Source organism: Hevea brasiliensis, chromosome 15 (assembly GCF_030052815.1).
Source record: "Hevea brasiliensis isolate MT/VB/25A 57/8 chromosome 15, ASM3005281v1, whole genome shotgun sequence".
NCBI lineage: Eukaryota > Viridiplantae > Streptophyta > Magnoliopsida > Malpighiales > Euphorbiaceae > Hevea > Hevea brasiliensis.
Window position 1 is genome coordinate 63,888,767 of NC_079507.1, and position 9,095 is coordinate 63,897,861.

A 9,095-nucleotide genomic window follows, 5' to 3' on the forward strand; every position below is an offset into this window, starting at 1 on the left:
AAAAATTAAGCAGAATGTCATTTTTTATTTTGAGTTGAAGAATGTCCATCAATTCAATTCTGCATGAACTTCTTTCTGAACCTCAAGATGAAGGTTTTGGTCAAATGTTGGTGCCCCAAGATGAAAATAGAAGGATGACCTGTTTTACGTGACAAGGTTTTCATATTGACCATTAAATTGATTGTACCCTTCACGTATGCAACTTAAGCCCCCGGCGATTTTTCATTCGTTCTAAATCTTTTTATTCATTTTCTTTTTCTCCCTTATAGTCACACTCTCAACCTATCACAATTTTTTTTTTAGTTTTTTTTTAAATAGCTATGTATTTATTAAATACGCAAGTTTATTTATTATCTTGAATTCACACTAGATTGAGTTTAGGTAAATTTTTTTTTTTATAAAGTGATTATTAAATAACTAATTGTAAAAGATAATTAAAGAAATATTTAACTGATGTATCAATCTTATTGCGTGTATAATTAATTTAAAGTATAATTACACTAAATAATTGCTCAACCGATGTCGAATTTTGCCTCATACTCATCTTACAAGTTCCAATAGGAGGTCAATTCACCCAAGAATTCTTTTCCTACACTGAGGGGGTTGATTCTAGAATTCTAGAGACACTGATTTTTTCTTTTCCTATATTTGAAATTCATTGAATAATTAAGGAGTGCTAGAGTTTAAATTCAAGAATTCTATATTGTGAAACAGACTTCTAACTATTTCACTATCAGTCAATTGATAAATAATGGTCACTTTTGTCTTGCACATGATCATATATGTGCGAGAGGTGTGAACTTCCTATAACATATTAATATTAATCTTCTCTCACTAGGAAGGATGCTTAAATCTTTCTTCATTTCCAAGAGCTTCCTATTGCATCCAAGGCGCAGTTATGCAAGAAGAAATATTCACAGGGATGCTTAAACGGGCCATTTAAAATGCTGAAAGAAAGAAAAATAATCTTTAAGCTTGGAAAGGTAGTGAGCTTTGGATTGTATGTAACTTATTGGGCTGATTGTGGTCTGGTAGCTAGCAGCCCATATATATATATATATATATAGAGAGAGAGAGAGAGAGAGAGAGAGAGAGAGAGAGAGAGAGCTTGCCTGATCATAAAGAGAGGGACAGAGATGCGTAAAGGACAAGTTAATTGGCCAGAGTACATTTTGAAACTGTGAATTATTCTAGAGCAAATATATTTGTAGCTTGTAGCAAGTGATTTGCGGAATTTGGTTTGGGCAGATATGAAAGAAGCTGTTCACCAGCCATTGTCCTCCTGGCAGCTAGTGCCTGCTGCATTATGTTTCAGAGTTCTTGAGACTAGGCTCTCCAGAAGGATTGGTGGCTTTGCTTGGGAATTCTTAGTGGCATTACTGTTGAACAATAACGCTTTTCCAAGTTAGGTAGGAATGTATATATATATATATATATACAGACACACACACCGTATAAGTACTAGAAATGGTAGGTCATAACAATGGACTAAGGGTTACATCACCAGTAGTTCAAGCAACTACTCAAGTAACCTGTTATATTCATTGGCTGATTTTGAAAACGTTGCTTCTAAGGCATTATAATGGAAAAAAGAATAAGAGGAATACCCAATAATAATCTTCTACCTATCTCTTTCTCTATCTTTTTTATCTCTTTCTCTATCTTTTTCTTCTTCCTTTTTAATTAGCCTTCCCAACTATTCATGCCAAAATTAATAAATGAAAGAAATTATATCTATTGGGGTCCACTAAAATTTCTTGTGGTATGGACCTACAAAGTAGAAAATAGGTATGTACCTTACCCTCCAATACTTAAGTTATAACTAGTATGAGAGAATAGTGTATTAGATTAATTAGCGAGAAAGAATATACCTCCATAGATAATTTGAACTCTTTATATAGTATATAAAAAATAATTAGTTATGGTAAGTTAACTATATAATTATCTGGATATTATTAGTTAACATAATTATAAGATTATATTTATATTTATAGTGATAATTATAGGTATTACTATATTTGGCAATCCTATCAAGATTGCTTATATTTAATCAAGCTTTTTTCCTTTTATTGAATGAATTTTACAGTGGTTAAACCAATTGAACGAATCTCATGATTGAACTATTAAATATCATTAGGCTTATGAGCTATCTTAAAACCCAAGTTACTAGATTAACTATATATATTATATATATATTTTGAGGAACTATATCATTAATCTCCCCCTTCCAGTATGAATCTTTTTTTTGTTTACAAGTCGAAACTTTGGTCATCGCCCTAATTTTTATTTTTTTAGTGCGGACTATCGTCTTAATAAGCTTGACAATGGTAGAATTTTTTACCTTAGGTGGATTTGCACCTTCGAATTGCTTAGTTGGGTAAACTATTCTTTAGATGGACTTGCACCTTTAATTTGCTTACTTGGTGAGCTATCATTTTAAATAGGATAAGCACATTTGTTTTAACCTGACGGACTATTTCCGTAGATGAGCTAAGCACCTTTATTTTAGCTTGGTAGACTATCACTATCGATGAGCTAAGCACCTTTGTTTTAGCCTGGCGAATTATCATCGTGGATGAATTAAGCACCCTTAGATTTTTGAGTGGGCTAAGCACCTTTTATTTTAGCCTAGTGGACTATCACCATGGATGGTCTAAACACTCTTATTTTATTTTGCCTAGCAAACTATCACCGCGGATGGGCTAAGTACCCTTTATTTTAGCCTGGTGAATTATTACCGTGGATGGGCTAAGCATCCTTAGATTTTTTAGCTTAGCGGACTATCACTGTAAATGGGCTAAGCACTCTCAGTTTATTTAGCATGGCAAACTATCGTCGTGGATGGACTAAGTATCCTTTATTTTAGCCTTGTAGACTATCACAGTAAATGGGTTAAGCACCCTTAGATTTTTTAGCCTGGCGGACTATCGCCGTTGATGGGTTAAGCATCCTTAGTTTATTTTCCGTAGCGAACTATCATCGTGAATGGGCTAATTGTTCTCAGTTTATTTAGCTTAGCCCCTATTTCCATAAATGGACTAAACACTCTTTAAAATTTATCTGCAAAAATAATACTTGTACAAATATTTTTGTGAAGATAATCCATATAATGCATATTGTAAACTTATCCATGATTTCTCAATAAAGAGTATTACAAATGGAATGTATAATGTCCATTTCCAGGGGGTTTACTAACTGATTTTGATAAAAAATAAAGGTTTTCAGGTTTAAAGAATATTTAAGAGTGATATGTTATTCATATACATATATTCATATATACATAGATATAAAATGAATTTTAATCTCAATCACATCTAAATTCTACAGTTTAATAAGTACGAGCTAAATAGAAATCAAAAGCAATGCTAAATAATGGAAATTAGAGTGATAAATTTAAAATAATTTCAAGTGCCTTCAATTACCATTAATCTAAAGGACAAACTTAGACTATAATTTAATATAATGGAGCTTATGTTATTGTCCCCAAATAATTCTAAAAATTAATTTTTAGAATTATATAATTTTTTCAAGTCCATTAAACTAAAATATAATCATAATTTCCATGCGTTTAAAGTCAAGTAATGAATTTAATTTTGATAATAATAGAAATTTGTGTCAAGAAAATTGACTAAAATTCATATAATGTTGATTGAGAGCATTATAGGTAATTTCTAACAAAACACAGCAATGGCCCAAAATACAAAATTGAAGGTGCGGTGATGGACTTATTAAATATGGCTCTTTTATAGCTATTAGCATAAATCGAGACTATTTTCTTACTATAGAAACATTGACAATTTTGTAAAATAAACAAAAATTATCAAATAAGAATTTTTTTAAGTTCAAATAATTTAAAAGTTGTGGAACTTCACAATGATCTCCCATCAATTATTAAACTATTAAAAATACTCTATAGCAATTGAAAATGTAATTTTTTTTTTCCTTATATCAAATCTTTGTAAAATAAAATATAAAAACATTGTCTAAAGCATATGGGTTATATATAGGTAGTAATAGCAAAGAAGAAAAAGTGACGCAATTATAAAGTATTTATAATTACTACAAAAGGAATGTCATTAATTGATCATCCAATAGAATATATAGCCCTTTGGAAAATTTAAAACAAAATTCATATGACTGTAAATAAATTTTTTAGATCGTACCTGAGTAAATTTAAAAATTTCCTGAACATGATAAAAAAATTTTTAGCTGGATTGTTGCAAACCACAAGTCATTCTCTCACTTAGTTCATTCTCCTATTTTAAGTTCAAAATATAAAGAATATAAGGGAGAGACATAGCTTCTTTTTTCATTTTCCATAGATAGTGCTACTATTGTAGTCCACATAAATTTCTTATGGTATAGACCTGCAAAACAGAAAATAAATGGGTCAGAGGTCCACCAAGTATGTACTTGGTGAAGACCCTCTAACACTCAAGTTAGAACTAGTATGAGAGAATAGTGTATTAGATTGATTAGGGAGAAAGAACAAACTTTCATAGATAATCTGATCTCTTTATATACTATATAGACAATGATTGATTATAATAAGTCAACTATATAATTATATGGATATTATTAGCTAATATTATTATAGGATTATATTTCTATTTAAAGTGCATAATTATAGGCATTGCTATATTTGGCAACCGTACCAAGATTACTTATCTTTAATTAAGATTTTTTCCTTTTATTGAGTGGATCTTACAGTAGTTGAACCAATTGAACGAGTTATATGGTTGAACTATTAAATATCATTAGGCTCATGGGCTATTTAAAACCCAAGTTACTGAATTAACTATATATATTTTGAAGAGCTATATCAATATCATTCTCTACTCAGCTTTAGGATTTGAATCTTCATCAATGAACTGGTCAGGAGCAAATTCATTTCATAAACTGAACTAACCCCTTCATATTAATTATTCTTGTACTTAATTTTATGAATCTTGAAACTTACTTGACCAACTTCTTAATTGGCAATATCATTAACTCATTAACCTATATAACAAATCACATTTCCATCAGTAATTTGTGGCAGCAAAAAATTTGAACCACAAACTTTGAAATGTTATACATAAAAACTGTCATTCGTTTTTATGGGAAAAATTAGATTGAGAAGTATGCCCAAATCAAATTTTTTGCTGATAATCTTTCAAGTATGAATATTTATTCCAATTTCTCTATATTAGATTGGGAACAGTGGATTAACTACCCCCTAATTAGTTTTAAAAATCATGATTTTTATCTAAATTTATCTCATTCAATTATTTAAATTGCCTCCAATATATATATATATATATATATAAGAAGAAGAAGAAGAAGAAGAAGAAGAAGAAAACCTGGTTAATTTTAAAGGAAACAAGTTCTAATGATGAAAGAAATCAATACATTATTATTCATGAAGCAACTAATTTAGTCGCTTATTATTCCATAGACGCTTGCATATTGGACAGGACATAAATGAAGCATAATGTATACATGAGATTGGATGCATGCAATTATTCCAATGCCTTCAAAGTGTGGGACAATATAGGAATGAGAACATCTAAAACTAAAATTTTTCATCATGTTCAAGATGCCCCTCTCCAGGGCTTGGATGCGACGACTCCGCCGGAAATCTCTCACCCCTAGCAAGATGCATGGCAAACATCTTCTTTTTCTTATTGCAGCTCGCTTCATAATTACCTCCACCACTAGGAGAGGAAGGTGGCGCAGTAAGTACGTTCAAAATCAAGCTCTCCTTCTCCTCCATGCATGAGAGCTTTCTCGCCTCCAAACCGTTGCATAAACACACAAGAAGAAGGAGAAGAACAAGTGCCACTGCGCTTAGACGAGCCATCCAGAATCCTGAGTGATATATCAAGAAAATATAGAATTAATCCTGAGACAGATGAGTTATTGTGCTTCCATATGCACACACACACATATATATATGAGGAGATTGGAAAGAGATCAGAGAGAGTGAAGAAGTTGGGCAAGAGTACTAAGAGCTACTTTTGTCATGTGCTTTAGAATTTGGGTTTGGTATATATGAACCAATTAAGGTGCTAGCCAATTACGTGAAGTCCTACTTCCTGAAGCTGTGGAAGATCTCCATGCAGGAATCTGATACATGTTCATGCATTTAAAGGACTAGCGGGCGGCTGGCGCCTCACTCTTCTTAGTTTCTCTCCCAACTGTGGGTGGCAAATGGGTTGGGTTAAGTAGGTTCAGATTATTTCTAATTTTGAGTAATTTGGACATCGTAGGATACTTTCAAGTCAAAATAATAGATAATTTTTTTATTATTTTAATATTTAAATTAAAAGATTATTTGATCAGATCAATTTAAATGAGATAATTATAGATTGAATAAATACAAATATAATTAATAAATCAATTTTTAAATTTATTAGACATTTTAAATTAAAATAAATTAATAGTCGCTTTAATTGGATTGCATAAATTCAATTAATTGAATTCATGGATGAAATCAAAATAAGTGTAGAGTGGCATTACTGTTTATAAAGCTAATAGAATGAGTAATGTGAAGTGGAGTAGCTGTTTAACATTGCCTCATGACGCCATATGCACAAGCCTTGCTAGTCAATTGAATTCCCTATATTGAGATTATTTTTTATTTATTATACTAAATCTATTTTTTTATTAAAATAAAAATATTTTGTCATAAAGATTCACAAAGAAACTAAATATCAATATTAATTATTTTCTGATCTAAAATTTCAATATTCATCAATAAAATTTGGAGTAAATAAATTTGTCAAATTAGACTAAAGAAAATGGTTTTTATTTTTGAAAATATAGGCAATCTACATATAGAGCATTTACGCTTAGCACATAATCATTATATTGCAATTTATTAAGTCAGGAAGTTTGCTCTATTTAACAATTGAAACCCATTATTCCTAGGGTTAATTAATAATTACATCATTCTTTTTGAACATATGTAGTCTTTAATTTCCTCATTCAATGGCATAAGTAATAATTTTGACTAACTTCAGTCTCATTCAATGACATTTGTGCTCATTACCTGTAAGTTTAATAGTATATATGTTAAAAGTTACTTATTTAATAGTATACATAATTAATTAATGGTGTAATGTATTCATGTAGACGTATTGTTTAGTTTAGCCCCATGAATATAAAAGAACAGAAACCTTATTTAAAACAATAATAATAATAATAATAATAATAATAATAATAATAATAATAATAATAATTATTATTATTATTATTATTATTATTATTATTATTATAATAATAATAATAATAATAATTAAAGAGGCACATTAAACATAGGTATCATTGGGGGTACTGCTATAAGGTCTATATAAATAAATATTAAGGATTAATGAAAATTTGTAAATGTAAACAAAGTGTATTACATATATTGTAATGTATACCTAAACACCCACTAAATTAATGAATCCAATAGGGGGAATCATTTTGCAATTAAGGAAAAATTAAGACAAAAATTTAGTGGCCAGCTCCAGGACTTGGTGCAGACTCTAAAATGCGATCCAATTTGACAAGTTGATGAGAGTGAAGATGTTGTTCATTGATATTGTGGCTTTTGTAATCACCAAGAGAAGAAGTTAGTGTAGGGTTAGGAAGGACACTAGCGAACAAAGAAGTCTTCAATGGTATCTTGATGTCCTTCCCCATGAACTTTCTGTGGCTGGCTTCTGAAGATGATGGAGCTTGGAAGATCAAAACAAAGAGGAAGAGCACACCAAAAAACATCTTGTGTTTGCCATTAGCTGCTTTGGTTATTATTGAGGCTTGAGAGGTAATGAGGTCTTGTATTGTATACCACTGGTTAATTAATTGGTGGATTTATATAGAGTTTATAGAAGGCCATGTTGCCAGCAAGAATTTTATATTTCTGTTGACTCAAAAATAAAGAATTTTATAAAAATTGTAAAGTTGATGATGTAATATATTGATTATAAATTCTTTCTATAATTTGAAATATTCTTCTAGTTTTAACTTTAATTTTTGTTTCACATTATCTCTTGCTGTTAATAATATTTATATTAAAGCATATGTAAAGGAAAAAAAAAAATTATTTTAGTTGATTTCTAAGGATTTATTTTTTTATTTATTTTGAAAGCAAATTCTTGTACATTTGATTCAGTATTATATGATTTTCATATAGAAAAAATTATATTAAAATGATGAATTTTTGCTAAACAAGACAAATGCAAGCCGACGAGACATAGAGGATCAAACTAAATATATTTTTGTTTATCATGCATAGAAAATTTTAGCTATTAAATAATTCTCTTGATCCAAACAGAAGCATGGAAGCTGAAACAACGCACAAACCATTCAATACTAATGTGGGACTTGGCTTCATTGCAGGGCTTCTGCTCCCCAGCGAGCAAGTCTTTCACTTACAGGATAGCTATGTAAGTCGGCTTCAGATGTGATTATGTGTTAATAGTTGTAGGCAAAAGTTTGCTTGTATTGGTGTTCTAAAATCCTTAGCATCACTGGACTTTTCAAGGAAACCAAACCAGCTTTCATATCATTTCTGCCATCTTGTTCATCAAAAATAACCAATTTGGTGTTTTCTGTATAAATTGTGATTTTCTTCCTTCAAAAAATTTGTTTTAATCTTAATCCCATTAATTTGTAACACATTGAAATTGTATTCAAAGACTCAAATCTAAGATCCAAAATCATGCTCTTTGATTTGCTATTTTCTTCTAGTATCTAATAAAGGAGGAATAAATAATTCAGCCGGCAAACATATTTGTTTAAAGAGTTTTCTTTATTTATTTTAATAGGAATAAATAATTAATTGAGACATGGGTTGATATATAATATAAGAAAGTAGGACATTTTGTTGTTGCATGATTGTCTTGTTTCAGTACAACTGAGATTTTCTTGTTTAGTCTGATTGCTGATATGCACATAGCAACAATCAAGAACAGACAAAGCCTTCTAACTTATCAACTAACAATATTGTTTTTGTTTTTGTCAATAGGATTTGGCCTGCGGTCAAAAGGGATGGAGGATAGTAACCTGGTTTTAACAATTCAAAGATCACCTAGTACCTATCTGCAGTTAGAATTTATTTAAGCAGA